Genomic DNA, 24,356 nt, shown 5'->3' with positions numbered 1-24,356 from the left:
TCAAACATATACACAAGAAAGCATGATGTTTAAAGTCTGGCTTCTCTTGACAACTTTCTTGGAGGGAAGAACCTACAATAATTTGAGCTAGTTTTCGTTGTATTCTGATAACACGTCTAGAGCGAGTATTATTGTCATGCATGATGCTAGGGTGCCACCCTGTGGTCATTATAAGTATAGCTTCTATAATATACATCGTTATGTTTCTAGATTTCAATTGCAACAATTTTCATGGCTCTTTTATTTTAGTTTTTTCTTAGCATGGCTTCCTATCTTAAGTTTCTTTTTGAGTAATACATAACATTAAAAGAAAATATAAGGCCAAATGAACAATTCCGCACACAAAAATTTATAAAAATCAAAAAGTGGGTTACCACACTTAAATACACAATTTTAGAATTTCGTTGAAAACCTTATAATGATATCTGAGGTTAACTTGTAAAGTAGGTTAACTTGGAAATTATGTTACATTGTTTCTTTGTTAAAAAAAATTATACAATTGTTTAGAATAATGGAACTCATAAGGTTAGAGAGAGGTTCAAATAATATATTACAATAGTTATTTTCAATCTTATTTCAAGCACTACTTTTTTCATATTCATCCTGATATCACACATACTATAATAACTGCAAACCTAGCTGTGGAAGAGTCATCCAATCAAGTATACTCCATTGTTGTTCATTTCATCTAGCTCTTTTTATTTGATTCCCAACAACTTACTAATTGTCTTTGTACTCCAGGTCCATGGGAATGTGCATCACTTGTTTGTATCACATAGTCTAGCAGTAAAATGTTGAATTTAGTACATATTTATTTACTACCTTCCTAAGGGTATGCAAGCCTTACTCTCCCATGAAGATTGTTCCTTGAGGACAATAAACCATATCACATATTTCTTTTTTATCCTCTATATAGACACACCTTTAATTTAAAGTTAATAGGTTGAAGAAGGCTGTATTTCTAAAATTATATTTAAAAAAACTATTCGATCAAATTAATTATTTAAGATTGGAAAAATTGGTTTTTATTGGCCAAAGTGACAAGTAAATCAACAAGAAATTGTCTTTGATTGATTGATTCAGTCAACTATTGGAAATACTACTCAAAATAAACCAAATCTCTCCCTAAAATTTCAATATCATATAACAGAAGTAGTAGGGCATGCCTCTGGGGAAGGAATAAGAGAAACTTAAGAAATGTTCATCTGTATTCGTTCGTAATCTGTACTAATGATTAGAATAATTGACATTCTAACTAATTAATGGAAGGATCAATAGACTTAAAGAACAAACATGAAATGCAATCATTACTTAAAAAAATTATCTGCTGAGTAAATTGTTCCTGGTGAGTTGCTCTTTTGGAATTGGGGTTGAAATATTAATCTAATCATAAGATCTTAGATGTCAAACATGATACTCTGATTAGATGAACCCCGTGATGGTCTTGGGAGGAAGAGAGTGTATTTTGAATGTGGAGATTATTTGAATAATTGTGATCAGGGAGAGGAATACCGTATATTATTCTCCTCTCTGTACCTAAGCCCTTTGCTCTCTGTTTGCTCTAAAGAAAAGGAAAGCAAAAAAAAAAAAAAATGACTGAGAATAGACAGTCTTTTTTTTTTTTTTTAAGGTAAATGGAACCCACTATGCATTTATTTTGAACACTCGGCTCTCAGAACCCAGTAAGTTTATTGTGTAAAATGGTTGCACAACTATTCATTCAGGTCCGTTCATTCAACAGACATTTGTCGAGTGCCTCGCACGTGGCAGGCCCGATCTAGTACTGGGAAGGAACAAACAAACAGCAGAAGAAAACACAGCACAGACCTTGGCCCTGGGGGAGCGTGCATTTTAGTGACATTTGTTTTGAGCACACCATGAGCCTTCAAGTTTTGGAGGAGATGTCAGCCACTTTTAAATGCTAGGAACATGAAGCTGACAAGGAACATTGGGGGTTCAGTTTTAAACAGGGAGGTCAGGAAGGCCTCAGAGAAGGACAGTGGAACAGAGATCAAATTTTAGGGGGGGCCTAACTTTTCCCCTGCCCTCTTAGGGTCTCCAGCTGGGCTTGAGAATTAAATTGATCTAAGGCAGATTAACAGGAGAAACCCACACAGATTGTTCCATGGACATGGGCGCCCCCAAGGAAACAAAGACCCAGTGAAGGGGCCAGGTCTGGGTGTTTAGAGGATAGTCTTAATGCTCACATGTCTGCTCATCAAAACCTTATCACACTTGTCATCATATCGGACTTACCACTCTGGGTCTTTGCTGGGCTTTTTTCAGAGGCAGCAGGGTAGCTAAAGGAAGAAGGAAAGCATCTTTAAATCACAGTTATTCTTCCCTTTCTTCTAGAGAAATTTGGGATTTCTCACTTGCGTAGTTTACAAAGAACAATAAAAGCTATGCTGCTACACAAGAAGGACCTCCAGTCTTTTCTCTTGTGAGGTTGCTTGAACCAGAATATTTCTTCCATGATTTATCACTGATCTCATTGTGTCCTATGTTATTAAAGTTGTCACACGATAGTACAGCTTATGCTGTCTTCCGCAACTGTTATGAGAATGACAAATAGAAGAAGGAATGATTAAGAAAGCACAAATGTAATTGCTTGATGACACAGGAACTACTTGGGAGAGGGTTTAGAAAGAACTTTCTGATTTGTTGGCAGAACCAGAGGAATTGCTAGGTAGTGCCAGGGGAAAGTCTACAAAGAAGAGACCCACTTTAATATATGATACCTGCTTTAGGGTTGATTTAGTTCACAGAAAATTGACAAGAAGTGAAGATAAAATTTACAACATCAGATTCCCTTAGCAGAAATACTGCAAGTGAGGAGCTAGAAGCTGTGGGAAGGATTTGGAGAGTGATTTGGTGGGAACGGCACTTGCCGCTACAACTTGGAAGGGAATTTAAGACAAACTGGCCTCAGTGGAGGGGAATCAGGGAGTTAAGAAAGAGTTGGCTTTCTTGTACAAACATGAAAGGTCAAGTCAAATGATTTCCGGGAACTCAGGACTTGACTCTTCCTTTTATTATCTCTTTGACCTTGAACATGAAAACTGAAACAGCTGAACTAAATGTTCTCTAAAGCCATGCTTGTCTTCATGCAGGGAGTCCGAACAGAGTTTTAAGGATAGAAACTGCTATTTTATCAATTCTCTGAAAAATTACCAAAAGAAAGGCCATTTTATAGGCAGTAGGAAAATGCCTGCTTGAAAGAGTACACCTAAAAACGAAAACTTTCCGTTGGTTCTAAGCAATAAACTATAGAAGTTAAGTGTTTGTGTCCTGAAGTCAGATGTGGTTTCAAAATCTGTCTTTATCACTTATTGGTTGTGTAATTTGGGCAAACTAATTAACCTCTCTAAGCCTCTTTATCTATAAAAGAGAAATAGTAGTAACTAATGTAACATTTTGTGGGAACTAAGTAAAATTACAAATATAAAATGCTTATCCTGCCGGGATTTCCCTGATGGCACAGTGGTTGGGAATCCACCTGACAATGCAGGGGACACGGGTTCGAACCCTGGTCCGGGAAGATCCCACATGCCACGGAGCAACTAAGCCCGTGCACCACAACTACTGAGCCTGCGCTCTAGAGCCCGCGAGCCACAACTACTGGGCCCACGTGCCACAACTACGGAAGCCCGCGTGCCAAAAGCCCGTGCTCCGCAACAAGAGAAGCCACGACAATGAGAAGCCCGCGCACCGCACTGAAGAGTAGCCCCTGCTCACCGCAACTAGAGAAAGCCTGCGCACAGCAACGAAGACCCAAGCAGCCAAAAATAAATAAATAAAATAAATAAATTTATTAAAAAAAAAAAACTTTGCTCTGTCTTTCATTTAAAAATGTTGTCTCCATCACAGGCCTTACGGAATTTGTGGGTACACAGAAATAATCCGTGGACTATTACCTATTTCTGGACACTGAATTGAGTCCAGCAAAGTGTCTCAAAACACGAGAAGGCTGAGATGAAGGCAAAGAGTAATCATCCTTGTACTTTTGCTGTCGTGGATCAATTATGCTAGATGGTCTCTTTCTCAATGATGTGTGATGCCTCCTCATTATGAAAGTTTTCCAACTCAGGATTTAGAAAGGGTTCCTCATTCAGATTTCCTGAATGGTTGTTGAGATTGGCAGGAAAGATAGATATGTCAGGAAAGAATAAAGTACAAGAGTCAATAACACCAGGTGGAACAGAAAGACAGCCACTAACAGCCACTCTAGGCAGTCTGATATTCCTAGTTGAGAGAGGAATGTTCTAAAGAGCATAATATCTGTCAGCCTTCACTTAGTTGATGATCTGCGTTAGGCTTCTGTCCCTGCATACATGAGGTAGCTATCCAAGTTCATCTTGTATTTTCATCACTTTGTGCTTAGACCACACAGAGCTTCTGTGAGTTTCTTCAGAGCTAACCATCATATTCCTCCAACAAGCAAATAGAAAATAAAGGGACTATGGTGGAGGGGGAAGATTGGGAGTTGGGATTAGCAGATACAAACTATTATATATAGGATGGATAAACAACAAGGTCTTACTGTATAGCACAGGGAACTATATTCAATATCCTGTGATAAACCATAATGGAAAAGAATATGAAAAAGAATATATATATGTATAACTGAATCACTTTGCTGTGCAGCAGAAATTAACACAACATTGTAAATCAACTACACTTCAATAACATTTTTTAAAAAAGAAAGTAAAGGGACTGTGATTATTTTTGCTGATTGACAAAATTTGTTGCTTAAAGGGGTTAGAATTTTAAGAGCAAATGCAATTCTTTTACTGAGGCCAATACCCATTTAAATTAGATATGTATGTCTTCCCAGTTTTGTTGCTGTTGTTTCAACAACTTCTTAATCTAAAAGTCTCAAGTCTTATTTCTAGGGAGTTATAGTTCCTCTTTGAATGAAGACACTTAGCATCAAAGATATAAAGGAACAATGCAATAGCTTCTTGTGGTCTGTTCCCTTGCCTTAAAATCATTATACTCCTTCATGCTGACTCAGATATATTTATTCTTATTTATGACATACAAACACATAGATTCTTCACCCTTTTGTATTCTAGAATGAACAACCTTCATTATGGCACAATTGTCAGATTCTTTTATTTATCATTAATTCTTCATGATGCCGCTATGACATTTCATTTTAAAAATTATGTGCAGTGTTCCTATGTTACATTTTGAGTAGAACTTTGCTTACTTTGATAGCAGAGGGATCTTGTCTCAGCTTTATTTGGTTTTGTTTCTTGTTATTTTTCACTGAGAGAGCCGAATCAGCTTATCTGACATAGTAGCAGTGACCATTTACATATGTTGAGAAAGAGGGAGAGCCTGGTGTTGGAGTGAAGTCCTGGCTATTTAACAGAATGATTCAAAAATGAAGGCCAGCAAAGAAATTTAAAAGACTTTTATTTGGAACACCTTGTCTCTAAGAATCAGGTTTGTTCAAACTTTAAAAAGTAAGAAATGAGAAGAAGGAGGCAGTCTTGCTCTGACGGAGATAATGCTGTGAGTTCACCAAATGTCTTCTAGTGCTTGTCCTCCCTTGGAACAAGGAAAACTACTTCCCAGTCCCCCAAGTAGTTGGCTGGAGCCATGTGACCAATCCTGGGCAATGAATATGAGAACAAGTGACATGTGTCATTTCTGGTTTGAGGCAGCGAAAAGCCTTTTATGAGTCTCCAGGCAGATGTGCAGGCCTCAGGGTCAGTTGGTGGGACCATAAGACCAAAGCAGCCAGGATCACTGAGCAGCTGCATGCAGAGCAGAGAAGCTTTCAGACCCACAATGGGCTTTATGTGAGGAGGGAAAAAACAAACCAAAAAAAAAAGAAGAAGAAAACCTATTCTCTTAAGATTTGAGGCTTGCTGCAGAATAAACCCAAGAAAACTTACTTGCAAGAAAAATTCGAGAACTTAGAAGCAAGTTGAAACAGATATACAACAGAAAGGAGCTTTATACCTGTACCTATGGCTTTTAAAGGCTGGGCTAAAAAGGAGAGAGAGAGACTCAAGACTGACTTAACGGAGAATGAAAAGCAAGAGCCTACATAACAAAGGGGAATCATTTTCCCAGTAGTAGCTGGTTTCAGAAATTATTCAAAGTATGACAGGAAATCATAAAGCCAGCAATTGACACCAAAAGTATTAACCAAGAAACAAAAAATAAAGATATTTGCAACACAAGTCTTTGATAAGGGCTTGTATCCAGAAGTTAGAAAAAACTCCTGCAAATCAATACAAAAAAACGAGAAAACCCATACAATAATAGGTAGAATTTGAACAGACTCTGTATGAAATAGTAAATGGCCAAAAACATAAGAAAGGATGCTCAACTTCATTAGTCATCATGGAAATGCAATGGAAACTATTACGTTAGAGAAAAAATAGAAGCACATGTGAAAAAAAAAAAAGAAACACTAGACACCTGTCAACTGAAAAAAGGGCACAACCTAAAAGCTGAGAATTATGTTTTACTTGGCGGACAAAATCAAGGACTTAAGCCTGGGACACAGCATCTCAGATAGCTCTGAGAGGTAAGGGAGAAGCCAGGATACATAGGAGTTTTTGCAACAAAGACCAGGTAGTCGGAACATCGAAAGTTTACTGTTAATTAAAGAAAGTCAGATATCTCAAGGAATTTAGTGCTTTTTTATATATGGGAAGATACAGAAGTCTGGACTCACTGAAATCGTTCCTTTGATATGGATCTCAGTTATCTGGGGCCAGTATGTGATGCTTTCTCATCCTGAGTCTCCTCAGGGTGCGCTGTTGGGGGAGGGCGCCACAGTTGACTGCTAGGTGGCGGGCATCCTGTTTCTATCCTGAGTTCCCTCAGAGCTCACAGTCAGGGCAGCTGTAACGTGATGGCTTGATGGCTGCAACACCCTTTGTTTACTGACATGGCAGGCAACATGTTTTTCATTGAGACACCTAGTCCACTTCTTCAGGATAGGATTTGGAATAGAGAGATATTTTTGCTGCTCTTGAAATAGTGCAGTTTACTTATGGCCTGAAAAATTCAGAAGCTGAAAAAAAAGGATGCTTGTGGAAAAGAGCAAGTTGATGAAAAGGGGTACACTGTTCCTTACCAGGACCTAAGGGCAGTTGCTCCCAAAACATCAAGAGCCCAACTCAAGAACAAGTTAACTGAAATGTTCTTTATCTCAATCTGGGAAGTAGATTTGTATGTACATACATACAAATATACATACAATTATATTTATATGTAAAATTTCATTAAGCTATAGAATTAAGATCTGTGCACTATACAGTATGTATAGTTAGGCTCGAAAAAAAGCCTTAATTTGTTAAAAGCATAAGGTAAGAGTAATTCTCCAGGTGAAATGATCTTGGGAGCAAGATAGAAACCTCCTCTAGGAGACAAGATTCATAGGCATCAAGAATGTCACTACAGGAGGTCACAGTGACAGACTTTAATGTAAGGATAAAAGGTCTGAGGCTCCTGCTGGGGATGAAAACATACATCTTCCAGAGCAGAAGACTGGAGTGAAGGTCAAGGTGTCTAGAATTGCCTATTACAAATAATGGTACCCTGCTTAAAAAGTATTGTAGAAGAAAGACTCCATTTATTTGTGATGCTAGGAACATGGGGTTCAAAAAAAGAAAAGGAAATTTAGAGGTTTCTCATCAACTAAGGAAGAATTCCTTAAGTAAACTTTAGACAGTGTTTATAACACTTCAGAGAGTTTCACGTTCCACCCTCTGACAGAGAATATATACATAAGGCATACAATCACTATTAACTTCTTAAAGGAGATATTTCTTCTAGTTGAGTTTTTAGCTCACAATTTGTGGACTATAGACATCTGGTAGAAGTTCACTGATAGTCTAAGTTGAAAACAATAATTTTCTCCTTGTTTTTGTTTTTCTTTTTCCATTTCCCTACCTCGGTGGCTTGCAATAGTAATGCAGGCACATTGCTTTTGCTCTTTAAATGTTATTGCTCCGGGCAAATTTTCTAAACTTATGTATAGAGATATTTTTGTAATATTCTTTTATATGCAATTATCCTTTTCATTCTTTGGAAAATGGGACATATAAGACACTGTGGGTGGAAAGCAAGGGGATATTTTTTCGACTTTGGAGAGTCAAGGACCTATAATTACTCAAGTGAAAAATGGCTTAAGCTCTGTTACAGCTAAAGGCAAATAGAATCTAACGAGGTATCTGAATGGCTTAAGGTGAACAGAAGATGAAATTGGAGAGCAGAGTATTTTGGAATTTAGTTTTTTTAGGATTTTAATTTGTAAAGGATAGGAATATTTCTTTGAAAAATTAATAATAGGCAATTCCTTTGGTGGTGTTTTTCATTGTAACTTTTGGGTTCATTTTGTAACTATAGGACAGTGGATTTGCAATGGGGGACTTATGGGGAGAGAGGCATCTTTACCCTTCTCCATACACTTTTGACCTCCTTCCCATGTTTCCAGTCCTTTTCCCCATCCTTTCTCCTTTCTTCCCACCTTCCTTTCTGCTTCCTCTCAGGAGAGGAAAATTTGCTAATCTGCTTGTTCAGAACCAAGGATATGAGGCTATTAACTGTGCTCTATTTTAGGGCAGGTTTGCTGTGTCAGAATCCAGGAGAGGACGCTCTTGTCCATCCGCCTCCTGGAGTAAACCCTAGCCGGGCTCGCTCTCTTGAGGCAGCTGACTGCCCCTTCTCTCCCCACCATTTGGCTAGGACACTAAGTCACTTGGTTAAGTCAGCAAGTAGGTAAGGGTCCCCTCTGTGCTCAGCCTTCTTGAGAGAGAAACAGAGAGTCAGAGGCCCCACTTCTGTACTTCCAATCCAGTTTATACCAAATAGTGCTACATAACCCTGTGCCTACCCAGATAATTCCAAATATTACAATGAAAGCTTTCCATCCATTTAACTTACTGAAATATTGTGTATACATTGGTCATCACTTATACTAAGTTTGGTTAAGCTGAAAAGAGTTGACGTGTGTAAGCAAACCTGAGGAAATAATACACAACGGATTCAAAGGATTTTTCAGATAGAAAGAAAGAGAAAAAGAAATGCACAGGGACTTCCCTGGTAGTAGTTAAGAATCCGCCTGCCAATGCAGGGGACATGGGTTCGAGCCCTGGGCTGGGAAGATCCCACATGCCACGGCGCGCAAGCCACAACTACTGAGCCTGTGTGTCACAACTACTGAAGCCCGTGCGCTTAGAGCCCGTGCTCCATAACAAGAGAAGCCACTGCAATGAGAAGCCCGCCCACTGCAATGAAGAGTAGCCCCTGCTCGCTGCAACTAGAGAAAGCCTGTGCACAGCAATGAAGACCCAATGCAGTCAAAAATAAATAAATAAATAAATAAATAAATAAATAAATAAATAAAAAAAAAAAAAAAAAAAGAAATGCACAGTTCATGTGGCCAGACACGTGACTAGTGATGGATGTGTCAACATTTTTGAAGGAGAGATGGAAGAATTAACTAAGGGCATAAAAAAGCATAGACTAACAAAGGGTTATAGGACCTGATATCTAGTTGTAAAAACAAAAACAGGTGCCAAGCACTTTAACTTTGGCTGATTAGGGGATTTCCATGGGTAATTCTGGCAATACATGATTTTTCACCTTGTGTTCCAACTTTGGTTCTTAACTTGGTATCAGATGCCGCTCCACTGCAGTGTGTTTTTCTTTTTTCCACTGTTCCTTTCATGTAAACTCCTTAGTCAGGAACCCTGAGGCAAAAATCTGAGTGGCAGGATCCAGGATAACTGTTGAAGGACATCCAAAGCCACCAAATCTCACTCTGCCTTCTAAGAAGACTTCCTTTTTGTTCTGTTTTTTTTTAATTAATTTTTATTGGAGTATAGTTGATTTACAATGTTGTGTTAGTTTCTACTGCACAGCAAAATGAATCAGTTATACATATACATATATCCACTCTTCTTTACATTCTTTTCCTATATAGATCATTACAGAGTATTGAGTAGAGTTCCTTGTGCTGTACACTAGGTTCTTATCAGTTATCTATTTTATATATAATAGAGTGTATATGTCAATCCCAATCTTCCAATTTATCTTCCCCCTTTCCCCCTTGGTAACCATGTTTGTTTTCTACATCTGACTCTATTTCTGTTTTGTAAATAAGTTCATTTGTACCTTTTTTTAGATTCCACATATAAACAATATCATATGATATTTGTCTTTCTTGGTCTGACTTACTTCACTCAGTATGACAGTCTCTAGGTCCATCCATGTTGCTGCAAATAGCATTATTTAAGAAGACTTCCTTAACAATCTTTCCCTTTTCAATCTATTGTACTGGCTTCGACTCCCATTACTCTACAACATTACTCTGGATCCATCCTCTGTGCATGCCATGAATATTCCGCCTGGAAATAAAGATGACCTGTGATGCTTGGGATGGATACTGACTGCCTGAACAAAACACCTAGCTGCAAATGAGCCCACAGCTGTAGTTGCTTGTGAGGGGTAAACTGTGAAGATACCTGGGGTCATCAAACATCATGAAGACAAGCAAGAGGAGCATCTCAGCTGTCTCTTTCCTTGACTGGAACTCAGTTAGTTTTAGTTTGCCCTCAGTTCTATTGTCAGAAGAAGGGTCCTGTCCTCCTTGTCTCCTCCCACAAAGACAGGGTAGGTGGATACTTTCTATTGAATTATTTAAAGGACCCCAAGGTCAGAGATCTCTACATGTTTTGCTCACTAATATGCCCCAAATGCCTAGAAATGTTCCTGGGACACAGTGAGCAGTCGGTATGTATCTGATAGTTTTATCTAATGTTAATCATTAGAACTTGAAGGCTATTTCTTACTGGTTCGACTGGGAATAAAACATAGATTAACGGCAAAAGTAATGAAAGAATTTTTTTATTCAGTGATCTCTGATCAGTACAGAGGCAGTTTTTACTTTGGATTATTTATTTTGTCTTAGTTTGTTCAGGCTGCTCTAACAAAAAATCACAGACTGGGTAACTTACAGGCAACAGAAATTTGTTTTTCACAGTTCCGGAGGGTGGTGCCAGCATGGTTGGGCGAAGGCCCTCTTCCAGATTGCAGACTGCCAGTATCTCACTGTGTGCTCACGGGATGGAAGGGTCGAGGGATCTCTGATGGGTCTCTTTTATAACATTAATCCCATTCCTGAAGGCTCTACCCTCATGGCCCAAGCACCTCCCAAAGGCTCCACCTCCTAATACCATCCTCTTTGGGGTTAGAATTTTAACATATGAAATTTGGGGAGACACAAACATTCAGACCGTAGCAATTTCCTAACGTACTACTTACAATTCAATGAACCCATTGATGCTTTTTTTTTCTGTTTTAGCCACCTCCCCGGAGAACCTTGTAACAACAGAAGATCTGTCCTTCTCTTCATAATAGAGTACATGTCTCCAAAGAACTGAATTATTCTGCCTGTCAGATTCTTTGTTTCCTGCACTTGAATAGTAAAAGATGAAAATGATTAAAGTTTTGTTTTCAATTCTTTTAATAAAAGTCATGGATATTCTGCCACAACATTTTTTCAACAATTTAAAAAACAGTTATTTTTCATTCATGTCTTCAGGGAGATAAAATTCCAGTCATTGTAGTTGAACTTGAGTATTTCTAAGTCTTTTGAGCTATAGGTTGCCAAGTGATTTCTTGCTTTAAAGCCCTTAGTACAGTTGAAATGACTTTGTTTTAGTATAATCACTCCTTTAACATCTGTCTCCTCTTCTGGTTTGTAAGCTCCACGAGAGAGGATTGTATCTGTTTTGTTCAACACTATTTCCTGACACATTTTGTGTTCTCTAGAACCTAGAAAGCATCATGTGGAGTTACCACTGCAAATGGTTAGACAGTACTTATATATATGTCTGAGCATGTGTGTGTATGTGTTTGCATTTTTGGAGAGTTCTCTTCTTTTTTTCTGAGCTTATCCCTAAATTCAGTAGGACTTTAAAAATTGGTCTTACATATAATGATATACTGTAGTAAAAGATGCTGGACACGAGTTCAAAATAGTAGCAATAATAATAATAACAACAACAATTACTATTTATTGAGTGCATATTATGTGACTGGAACAGTTCTAAGCTCTTTAAATGTAATCCTCACTATAATATTTTGAGAGCAGTACTGTAATTGATAACATTTGCAGATGAGAAACTAAAAGATGGGAAAATTAAAACTTTTTCAAACGTGACACAACTAGTTGGTAATTGAGGTGAAATTTGCACCCAGTGTAGATTTTGTACCTTTAACAGCTATCCCTCCCTGGGCGTTGAATCTTTCTCTGCTTCACGCTAATGGTGTGAATCTCAGTTAATCCTTGGACATAGTTTTCTCAACTTGAAATTATAATGATTATCTCAGACTTGTGGAGAGAATTTGGTGATATAATTTATAAACTTTTTGGAGATTGCAAAATGATGTCAGTTTATACAGGGTAGCCTATGATAATTATTCATGTTTACTCAGTTCAGTGCTTCGCTGATCTATCTATTGATCAGAAGTTGCTGAATACAAATATTCTTCCATTACTGGTATTGTTAATACGTGTTTTACTAGCAGTCGAGCCAATAAGAAATAGCTTGAAATAAGGAAAACAATTAATTAGTGGGCATTACTAACAGAATGGGCGAATGCAACAAACCTGACCTCCCAACAAATTTTTGAAAATGAATTTAGAAATAAGGAATAAATCCTTAGCCATACTGGAAAAAAAGAATGTCATTAGGAAAACAGAAATGTTTAGATACATCTAAAAGATAGAAATCTGACAGGATTGAATTGAGGAAGGAAAATTGGCTGAAAGGTAGACACTAGATATAATGGCTGATATGGTGAGATTAGTTCTGGAGACTTCTATCTCATAATCAATGAAAATAACAAGGAATAAGGAGCCAAGGATTAGGGTGACTGCTTAGAGATGGAATGTAAAACAGTCAAGCAGGTTGGTCCTGCTTCCACCCCTTCTACACAAACAAACACAAACATTCACACACCCACACACCCACACACACACAGAGCCAAGCAGTAAACAGTTCGGCATCTGCTTTCAGACTGAAGAAGTCAGTATGAATAACTGGGTCACAGAGGCAATACAGCCTTCCAGGTGGCTGGCAACACCCAAAAGGAATGGAAAAATCCTAATAGAGACAGCTGGAAGATTCTGTGCTAGCAGATTCCAACCCTCTCCACTGCAACAGTGGAAGCACTCAGGAATAAATTTAAAAAGTGTCCACAGTCAGGGAAAGAGGAATTCGCAAATGGAAAGATAAGCCTGCAACCAAGACTAACAAAACACACAGGGAAAAAACAATTTTGTTACAGAGAGGGTCCAAATAGGACAGCAATAAGGAAAAACGAACAAATAAAAAGCACAGATATTGAAAAGAAAGCAAGGAAAGGATCATTAACTATAGGTGATGTGATTGCTTTTATTGAAAATTCAAGAGCAGTTAAGCGACAGACCAGTTGAGTTAATAAACAAGTTCACCAGATAAAAGATTACTAAAGGATTTAAAATAACACCCTGTACATGGTAAGTACTATGTAAATCTTACCCTTTTATACAGCAGTGACCAATAGAAAATGCAAGTTAAAAAAACTGTTTACAAAATCTCAGTGTTAGATCTTTAAAAGGAAAACATAAGTGTTACCGAAGGACATAATGAAGATGTAATAAATGGAATGATAAACCATGTTTAAGAATGAGAAGAATAAATATTGTAAAGATATTGTCTTCCTGAATTCTTCTATAAATTGGGTGAAATCTCAATCCAAAATCATACCAGAATTGTTCCTTGAAATTTACAAATTAATCCCAAAATGTATCTAAGAGATTAAGTGAGTGGTCATGGGGCCCATCAAGAACAGCCACCCCAGTTCAAAGAACTAAGAATTCTAGATAGGACATGAAAAAATCTATTTCAGTGCATTGCTGAGCTAGCAAAAAATCAAAGGATATGCTCAGAGATTTAACCAAATAAAGTGAAAGCAGTACTCCATGGAGAGAAGTAAAGCCTGAAATTGGTGTCTGCCCTAAGAGGATCTGTCCAACCAGGAGAAACTTGAGCTTCCATTTTATAGCCCATGAGAGAAAAGGACTGACACAAAAGCAAGTACTCACTTAAATTCACTAGTGAAAAATCAGGAGTCAAGTTGGAGATGAGTTAATGGAAACCAACCCCTCCACACATACATGCATCTGAAATACAAGAAGGCTACACTCATTATGAGGGTGAACTGCAAAAAACAAACAAATTAAAAAACAAGCAAACAAAACAAAAACATAAAAACCCCTCCCCAGAAAAAGAATGACTTATTATAGAAAATGAGGGGAGAGAGGGAAAATAATCTCCACTGAGAATTCATAACCATAAACCAGCTTTCAAACACATTTGCTACATTTAGTCCTCAAAACCTCAAACCGAGAATTTGTTTTAAAGCGATAACATCAGTTGCCTCTAATAAACAAAAAAGAGAACCTCTGTGGAAGAAAGTAACTTGAACACAGATGCCAGAGAAGACCCATAGATGAATTGCTCGGCACTGGAAGTTATGGGAGAAATCACACACACACACACACACACACACACACACACACACACACCATGCACGTACAAATGAGGAACCTGGTTGCCACAAGTAAAACCCAGTGGAAACAAAAGGCAATAATCTGCTAGTATGTAGTGTTTTTGTTTTCCTGTGCTTGGAAATATGGAAACATGATAGAAAAGGGAAATGGAAGCAGGGACACCTAGGATGGATCAAGAAATATGTATTAATTACATATCCGTTGGGAATTCAGGTGCCCTGAGTAATACAATGAAGACATCTTTGCTTTCAAAGAGATCATAGTCTGGGCTTCCCTGGTGGCGCAGTGGTTGAGAATCCGCCTGCCAATGCAGGGGACACGGGTTCGCGCCCTGGTCTGGGAAGATCCCACATGCTGCAGAGCAACTGGGCCCGTGAGCCACAACTACTGAGCCTGTGCGTCTGGAGCCTGTGCTCCGCAACGGGAGAGGCCGCTACAGTGAGAGGCCCACGCACCGTGATGAAGAGTGGCCCCCGCTCGCCGCAACTGGAGAAAGCCCTTGCACAGAAACGAAGACCCAACACAGCCAAAAATAAGTAAATAAATTAAAAAAAAAGAGATCATAGTCGAGCTAAAGAAATAATAATGCACATGTTAAAATAACATATAAGTCAGAGATAATGAGCCCCAAAAAGATGTAGCATGGACCACTGTGGCCTGCAAGGCTCAGAAGAAGCAGGTTGAGGAACTTCAGTTGTGCCCAGAAGAAATAGGATTTGCATAGTATCAGAGAAGTGGAGGGATTTTTCAGGAAGTAGGAGGAAACACAAAGATGGAAATTCTACAGCGAATACAGATAGGCTCTTAAACTATCACCAGATACTTCCACAGAAAAGGATGGCAAGAAAATGCTTCTAAAGGAAGAAAATCGGCAGCACCCAGGAAACAGACTAGAAGAGAGGAAAAACACACGTATATACAGTGCTATAAAGCAAACTAATTGATCAATTAAAGCCTGCTTATAAAATAAGTAAATAATGAAAAAATGACCACCAGCTAATTGTAAAAACAAGGCTCTGTTATCCAACTGTGTAAGTGGGAAGAACGGTCAGTTGGAAGTGAAGACCCAAAATTCTCTTCCTAGCTTTACCACTGCCCAGCCTTGAAATTCAAATTATTTGGGATTCAGCTTTAATATTTGAAAATTGGGGGGGGGGGTGTGTCCATGGAGGAGGGCAGGTTAATGCACGATCTTATTCATGCTGCAGCACTACCTTCAACTCTGCAAACCTACAAACGCCACAACTCTACAAATGGAATGATGAGTGTGGTATTTCCTTCAATGCCCAGAAGAGGGCACTCACACTGACAACTGAAATTTACTAAAGTAACTGTAATCCCCCTCTTTCGCTGGCTCAGACTGAGCTTCATTACCCAAGAAATCCACGGGGTGGCAATAACACTGAGTGAAAAGTAAATTCACAGTTGAATTCTAACAGGCTTCTTCAGTGGCTAATGTTGACACAGTTCTCTTCCCCCGCCTTTATGATGTCACCAAGGCCAGAGAAGCTGGGAGAACAAAGGCTGTCCCAGTCCTGCGAAGGAGACTTTACCGTCCTCATCCTCATTTTACATAAGAAACTAGGAAGAGAGAAATATTATCTAAGGTAGCAGAGATAGTAAGTGATCCAGCCAGAATTCAAAATTCAAAATTTGACCATGGTCAAAGTCCATGGTCCCTTCGCCACACTTGCTGGGGGAGCTGAAGAAAACCGATTTGATTGACAAAGGGACCTTCCTTCCTAACCACCCTTCACTGATACAGAAATGAGATGTTTGCTCTTTTCTTTATAACTAAGGGGCACTTAAAATATTTGATTCCGTCTGAGCACAGGACAATACATATAACTTTCCCAGACACTATTAAATAGTGTAGTGATTGCTATAGCAATTTTCAACTTTAGGGTTTATTTGAATCACTCATATTTCTTTCCTGCCACTTAGATGGAGCAGGAACACTTTTTTTCATTGGCCATAAATTTAATCAAGGCACTGTGAGTTATACATAACAGAATTTCATTCAAACTTGGCTAAAGGGGAAAAAAAGGATAATTTTTCAGCGGAATAAAGGTGCATTTCAAAGAATCCAAAGACGAGAAGTTTCTTTAGGTGATACAGAAGGTTTAGAATCAAGAACCAGAAAACCATTAGGAATTATGGCAATTGCCGTCATACTCATTCTCTCTTTCTCTCCAGGTTCTCTAGCCCATGGATTTCTTGGCATGTCTGGGCTATTGCCTCTTTCTAATGACTGGCTTTGTCTTCTTCTCTAGATGCTACAGCTCCTGGGTTCACACACCCTCAGCTCCAGTGGCTAGCAGAGACTGGCCCACATCTTTCAATCCAGATTCCTAACCTCTGAGAGAAAGAATCCAACTTGGTTGGGCTATGGCTATGGCGTAAGTAATTAAGCACAAACAAGGGTGATGATTATCTAAGAGGGATGTTCTGAGCCAAGCAGCCACCCTAGAAAATGTATGTTACCAGTGGCTAAGTAACTTTCTGGGGAATTTGAAAGAATATCAGGATGAAATTCTAAGCCATTTGGCATTTCCACACGTCCCCCTATGCTAATGGTGATAACTCTCAAACCATAATTTAGGATACAGATTTTGATAATTTTTCAGGATATTTAAAGTTAGATCAAAATTAGAAAATTTGAAAATTTTCACTTACAACATCTATACCTCAGCCTACCCATTTAAAAATGGATTGTAAAAATTAAGATGTACTTTGATGATAGATCAAGTAGCAATACACTTAAAATGACAAAAGAGTAATTTAAATTTGACATACAGAAAGACTTCTGTCTAAGGGTGCGTCACTGAAATAGGTTGTCATTTACAGCAAACACATCTTTCCTGGAGAATGACCCTCAAATAATAAAGTGGATCTAGCAAGGGTATTTAATATCCTGATTAGAACCAAGTCAGTGAAAAAAAATTTTTAAGTGACACCCTTAAGTTTTAACAACCAACATTTAGTCTATTTAGCAAAAGAGAATGTAAAAGTTAATCAATACGTTACAAATGTGCACTATTATCAAAAGCTAAATTAAATGCTGTTTATACTCTACATCAGTGATTTTCAAAGTGTAGTGCACTTCAGAATTGCCTGGAAGTCTTGTTAAAACAAGAATTGCTGCCTGTCCCTCCTCCTCCAGTTTCCGATTGTCTAGGTCTGTCTAGGGTCTGATAATTTATAATTTGCATTTCTAAAAGTTCCCAGATGGCATTGATGCTGCTGGTTTAGGGATTGCGCTTTGAAACTTCCTGCTCTAAACTCAGGACAGAAGAACCGTTTCTTCTTCCTTCCTTCCTCCCTTCTTTTCTTTCTGTTTCTTTCTTTCTTTCTCCTTTCCTTCCTTCCTCCCTCCCTCCCTCCCTTTTTCCCTCCCTGCCTCCTTTCTTCCTTCCTTCCTTCCTTCATTCATTCCTTCCTTCCTTCCTTCATTCCTTCCTTCCTTCCTTCCTTTCCTTCTCACATATTTTTTGGTGTATGTGAGAACATGTAAGTTTTCCTCCCTTAGCAAATTTCAACCATCCGATACAGGTGTTGTCACTATAGTCACCATGTTATACATTAGATCCTCAGACCTTATTCAGTTATAGCTGAAAGCTTGCACCCTTTTACCAACCTCTCCCTATTTCCCCCATGCCCAGCCCCTGTCAACCACTTTTCTACTCTGTTTTCTCTTCCATAGGTTGCCTTTTCATTTTGATGGTTTCCTTTGCTGTGCAGAAGCTTTTTAGTTCGGTGTAGTCCCACTGATTTATTTTTGCCTTTGTTTTTGGTGTCAAATCCAAAAATTTATTGCCAAGACTGATGTCAAGAAGCTTTGAGAACTTTAAGAACTCTTGTTCTAAGCTCAGAACAGAAGACCCATCTCTAACTAATATTTTTCTGGGTTCATGCAGAGTTATACCAAACACAACCAAAGGCACCAAAAACTGTAAGCAAACAAAAAAAAACAGGAAAATATTTTACTGGCTTACTTCTCAGGGTCCTGGTTTATCCCAATTGCAGATGTAGATAACGGTGGTTGGGAGAGTTAAATCTATAGACACGTTCACAAATGACATGTCATAAGCTCTCAAAGATGAATGAAAGCTCAAAAGCTGTAGTCAAGGCTAGTACTAGACAAAATGAAAGACAAAGAAATATGTGTTCAGATTGTCACATGTTTGTGAAGGATCATGGTATAATGGAATCATTACAGATTTTGTTGTCAGGCTATCCAGAGTTTAAGACCTAGATCTGCCATTTACCCAGTATGCAATCTGGTATACTGGTTTTCATAATACCTATTAAAAGTGATGTTGAGAACACTATCAGGTAACATATATTAAAATGTCTAGCACATAGTAGGCATTCAAAAATAACAGCCACCATATATTAGAGTCCTATTATGTGCAAGGCACTCAACTAGGTGCATTAGCTTGTCTAATCCTCATAAGAGCCCCTTGAGTTGTCATCATCATCATCACCATCATCATTCCCACTTCGCAAACAAGAAAACAGAATCCCAAGTCACTTAGGCAAAAAGTCAAAGCAAACCCCCAACAGCTTGAGACCAAATGCTTACCTTTTTTTTTTTTAAGCTTTTTTTTTTTTTTAATATCTCCACCTTTATTTCCCAAAGATGTCTTAAACTTTTTAAATTTTATTTTATTTTTTGGCTACGTGACATGCGGGATCTTCCCTGACCAGGGATCGAACCCGGGCCCCCTGCAGTGGAAGCGTGGAGTCTTAACCATTGGACCACCAGGGAAGTCCCCAATGCTTGCCTTTCTACAAAGATGAGTTGTCTAATCCCCCTTATCATTCTCTTCCCAAGTTCCCTGGCTGCAGTTATGAACCAGATGTTCTTATGCGAGAACAATTTCCTCATTTAGTTGATTTCCCATACCTTGCCTTTAACTTTCCTCTCTCTAAGTAATGTTCACTACTCTCATATCTTAATTCATCAAGATCTTGTTGGCAGACCTAATTAGGGAAAACTAAGATGTGAGGAAATTTTATTTTTCATAATCTAGTCTCCAGCTTTTTCCTACATTGCTTGAGTAACTCTTTAGTCTATCTGCTATTAGAGTCTGCTACCAGTCGGGAAAAATCTGACCCTGTACTTCTACAGCATATAGTTGCTCATCCTCTCTGACTATGCGGTACAAAGGAGTCTGTTTTATGGCATAAACTAGTTTGTATGGTACTGTCAGTGATATAAATGATAACAACCTTTCTGGGCTATTTGATCACCTGCCTTTGAATAGCTGTTTTGATTTTTTTGTTGCATTATTCATTTGATTCTGCTTAGATACATTGTACAGTTGCTCCAGCAATTATGTCCCTAAATAATAACAGTAACTTACATCTTTACTGTCACAATGTTCACATACAATATTGCATAAAGCTCTTTATTGTCTCTGGTAGGTGGGTCTTCAGAACACCCCTTACTCCACACTTGACATTCAGAGACTACTGTGCTGTGTGGAGCAGAGACACCCTGTCATTATTAACTTAGTTTTATGAGGTACTCCTAAGTTATTCAAGTCTTTTACACTCGTTTACAAGCTGCTCTCGGAGCGATACTGAGAAACGGGTCAGCATTGTCATGCATTTTACAGATTGAAAGAAGAGGTCTCAGTTTACAGGTTATTTTCTGAAGGACTGACAATCAATGCAAAGTCTTTCTTATAAACAGAATCTAGAATCTCTTTTGCCTTTTGGTCATGAACATTGTAATCGGCCAGCAGGCGTTAATAAAATAATGTTATTTTCTTAGTGATCTTGGAATTGCTTGGACTTTTATTAAATCTCCACAATATGTGAGTTGTTACACAGATTACAGCTCTGACACATAGTAAGATGGATAAGTGACACAATATGTCAAATGTATAATGGCCCATGTATATTGTCTGTAGTGTGTTGTAGATTTTAATTTGGGTGCTTAGGTGTGGTAAGATATTCACATCAGGCTCTTCTCTTCATCAATGTCATTTTGATCCCTTCCCCGCCCTGCCCCATGACCATAATAATCATAATCAATTACAAAGATGCCACAGGGTCTGCTTCTAGGCCTTCTCCTTCTGCTCCAAGTCCTCTTCAGCGGTGCCTATCTCTGTGATTTTCTTCCATAGCAGTTGATAGTTGAATAAATTTTAAAACCTGTATTTGATTTGTAATGACAGAAAAGTGTATTTGAGTGTATGGTATACATATACATATACAAACATTGTAAATGTATATAAAAAGCCAGAAAGGATAAAAAGCATGTCTTAAAAATTATTTTAACTTTTTTTAAGTAGATAATTTCAAACATTCAGAAAGGCTGCAACTATAAGAATAATGCAAAAAAAATCCACATACCTTTACTCAGGTTTGCTTAATAACATTTTACCCCATTTGCTTTGTCACTCTCTCTCTTTTTGCCTGAACCGTTTGAGGGTAAGTTACACCCATCATGGCCTTTTACCCCTAAACTTTTCAGTGTGTCTTTCCTAAGAATCACAACAGTCTCTTACATAACGACAACTCAATTATCAACTTCAGGACATCTAACACTGACACAGTACTTATCTAATCTACTCTCCGAATTCCAATGTCGTGAATTAAACCAACAGTGTGTTTTACAGCATTTTTTGCCCCCTCTAGCACACATAACCAGTCTAGTGCTGTATTTCATGTCTCTTTAGCCTCCTTTTATTTTTTAAAATTAGTTTATTTATTTATTTATTTTTGGCTGTGTTGGGTCTTCATTGCTGTGCACGGGCTTTCTCTAGTTGCGACAAGCAGGGGCTACCCTTTGTTGTGGTGCATGGGCTTCTCATTACGGTGGCTTCTCTTGTTGCAGAGCACAGGCTCTAGGAGCTCGGGCTTCAGTAGTTGTGGCACGCAGGCTCAGTAGCTGTGGCTCACGGGCTCTAGAGCACAGGCTCAGTAGTTGTGGCGCATGGGCTTAGTTGCTCCACAGCACATGGGATCTTCCCGGACCAGTGCTCTAACCCATGTCCCCTGCATTGGCAGGTGGATTCTTAACCACTGTGCCACCAGGGAAGTCACCAAAAGACTTTTAAAATGGCTGTGGTTCAAGATCTGATAAGAGTTCATTTGATAAGAAATTCAGTTATTTTTGTGGCATACAACAATTTAAGACAATAATTGGATAATGAGGATATTGATAAATTTCTCTGAACTTCAATTTCTGGAATACCTATATCAGAAAACTTATATCCATATATATATAACCTAAGAAGGTTTATTATCACTTCTTATTTGACAATGTTTCCCATGTAATTTAACATGCCAAATAAACTTAATTAGTTTAACATCTCCTTTATAAGGTGAGAGACAAATCTTTTGGGAATTTCCAGGGGCCCTCTGGGAAATCTCAAAGTTAGTTTGAGGTCAAAAAGACTCCATTTAGATTTGATCTGGGAAGTTGTAAAAAATGTCAAAAGGTTTGAACATTTGACTAAATAGGATCACAAGTCATTATGAAATAATGCTTATTTAGCAGGAGTGACAATAGAAGATATTAAAAGCAAATACGGAAGGTTACATTGTTGTGAACAAAATTTAGCTCTTTTAGTATTGAGAAGACTCAGTTCTCCAAGGTAATCAAAGATCTAATAAATAAAACATGAAGCACAGGAAATTATTTTGGTAACACACAAAATCTTTGCTTTCCTGGCAGATTACCCAAAAGGCAACAAAACAAAAACAAAAACAAAGAGCTTTCCCCATCTCCTATCAAGAGCAGACTAATAGTCCAATAAAACTGTCTTTTTAACAGAAACAAAAACATATTCTAATTCTGCACCAGTGTACTTTTGATATTAAGGCTCATTCTTTAAAAATATAATTCCGATCATAGCCAGCTTGACCACACATAAAATTCATTTCCAGGATTCCTTTTCCACAAACCTTCTACAGGGTTTTTTTGTATCCCCTCAGGTTTTGTCTTATATTTGTCCTTACTCATTCTTCATCAGCCAGTCATTCCACTTCTGGACAAAATTACTTTCTTTTCCTCTTAAGAGAAGTATGTTCTTTATACCTTTCCTTATCCTAAAAACATATTCTTAGAACTACCATACGACTCAGCAATCCCACTACTGGGCATATACCCTGAGAGAACCATAATTCAAAAAGAGTCATGTACCACAATGTTCATTGCAGCTCTATTTACAATAGCCAGGACATGGAAGCAACCTAAGTGTCCATTGACAGATGACTGGATAAAGAAGATGTGGCACATATATACAATGGAATATTACTCAGCCATAAAAAGAAACGAAATTGAGTTATTTGTAGTGAGGTGGATGGACCTAGAGTCTGTCCTACAGAGTGAAGTAAGTCAGAAAGAGAAAAACAAATACCGTATGCTAACACATATATATGGAATCTAAAAATAAAAAATAAAAATTGTTCTGAAGAACCTAGGGGCAGGACAGGAATAAAGATGCAGACATAGAGAATGGACTTGAGGACACGGGGAGGGAGAAGGGTAAGCTGGGACGAAGTGAGAGAGTGGCATGGACATATATACACTACCAAACATAAAATAGATAGCTAGTGGGAAGCAGCCGCATAGCACAGGGAGATCAGCTCAGTGCTTTGTGGCCACCTAGAAGGGTGGGATAGGGAGGGTGGGAGGGAGACACAAGAGGGAGGAGATATGAAATATATGTATACGTATAGCTGACTCACGCTGTTATACAGCAGAAACTAACACACCACTGTAAAGCAATTATTTTCCAATAAAGATGTTAAAAAAATAAATAATAATTAATGACAGTAATGCAATATAACTCCTTGAATAAAATAAGAATCTATAAAAAAAATTCTACTTTCCTTACCAACTTTTTATACACAGTTGTTTTCTTTCACTCTTATTACTTCTAGAGTTTTTAATTAAATGTATTGATTAGAATTCTTAACCCTTAGAAACCTTAGTTTCTAGTGAAAACTGAGAGGTAAGCAATTATGGGCTGGTTGTTACACCAGCATTCTGTGCACCGGCAAATTTATAAATGCTCAGTAATTTCTAGAAGTACACTCTTTCTCAGTCAACTTTTTAATGTGGCAGAAGACATGTTTACTATTAGACCCAAACATCTTTAATTCCTCTGTAATAAGAATCCAAAAGTAGATGAACTTATATTCAGTTATTAACACTTCAGTGTTATATTTTATTTGGAAATGATCTAGATATTCAATGACTATCCATCATTTAACTTAACTTTAAGGTTTCAAGCTAACAAAAAGATTTTGGAAACTATTTTTAAACAATTATGTTTAGATTACTCATGAAAATTTCACAAGACATTAAACAGCTAGCCATCTTCTTAAGTTATTTTTCTTGCTGACAGATTCTGGAACAGTGATAACATGGGCTTATTTGACTTTTAGTAAACCTAGGTAGAATAAAAGTTGTATGTTTGCATTATATTTAATGTGAATAGTTCTGAAGACATGTTCATTTTAACTAAACCAACAAAACTTCAAGTAGCTTTTATTTATTGAAGATTATCCTGTATCACTTGAACTTGAAACACTTTTGGGTTAGTTTCTATATTTCTGAGAGAATACTTGATTTGTATAAACACTTATTTTTCATCAAGCTAATTAAATAGAGCTCTTTTACAAATTAATTTTGGCAATACCCTCTACGGTAGAAAAATCACACATCTATCCATATGTATATAAATATACACAAACATACAGACAGATACAGAGATCTTATAGTTTTTTTAATTAA

The 24,356-nt window shown here is 37.8% G+C and overlaps 1 protein-coding gene across 7 annotated transcripts in view; it reads right to left on the bottom strand.

Moving 5' to 3' along the window:
* The window catches only part of LOC309608607 (uncharacterized protein), a 74,425-nt gene that overhangs the window by 29,638 nt on the left and 20,431 nt on the right, over positions 1-24,356 (bottom strand). For 5 of the 7 annotated variants that reach the window (XR_014233001.1, XR_014233002.1, XM_082348906.1 and 2 more), the window contains 2 exons: positions 20,646-20,761; positions 2,257-2,300 (listed from right to left, as the gene is read on the bottom strand). The gene's annotated coding sequence lies outside the window, so the exon portion shown is untranslated. Of the gene's footprint in view, positions 1-2,256; positions 2,301-14,128; positions 14,198-20,645; positions 20,762-24,356 lie in introns of those variants that run through there. The other 2 variants (XM_082348908.1, XM_082348910.1) reach the window with 2 other exon arrangements.

This window comes from Balaenoptera borealis (assembly GCF_965194805.1).
Source record: "Balaenoptera borealis genome assembly, chromosome: 13".
NCBI lineage: Eukaryota > Metazoa > Chordata > Mammalia > Artiodactyla > Balaenopteridae > Balaenoptera > Balaenoptera borealis.
This window is presented reverse-complemented; position numbering and strand designations above follow the sequence as displayed.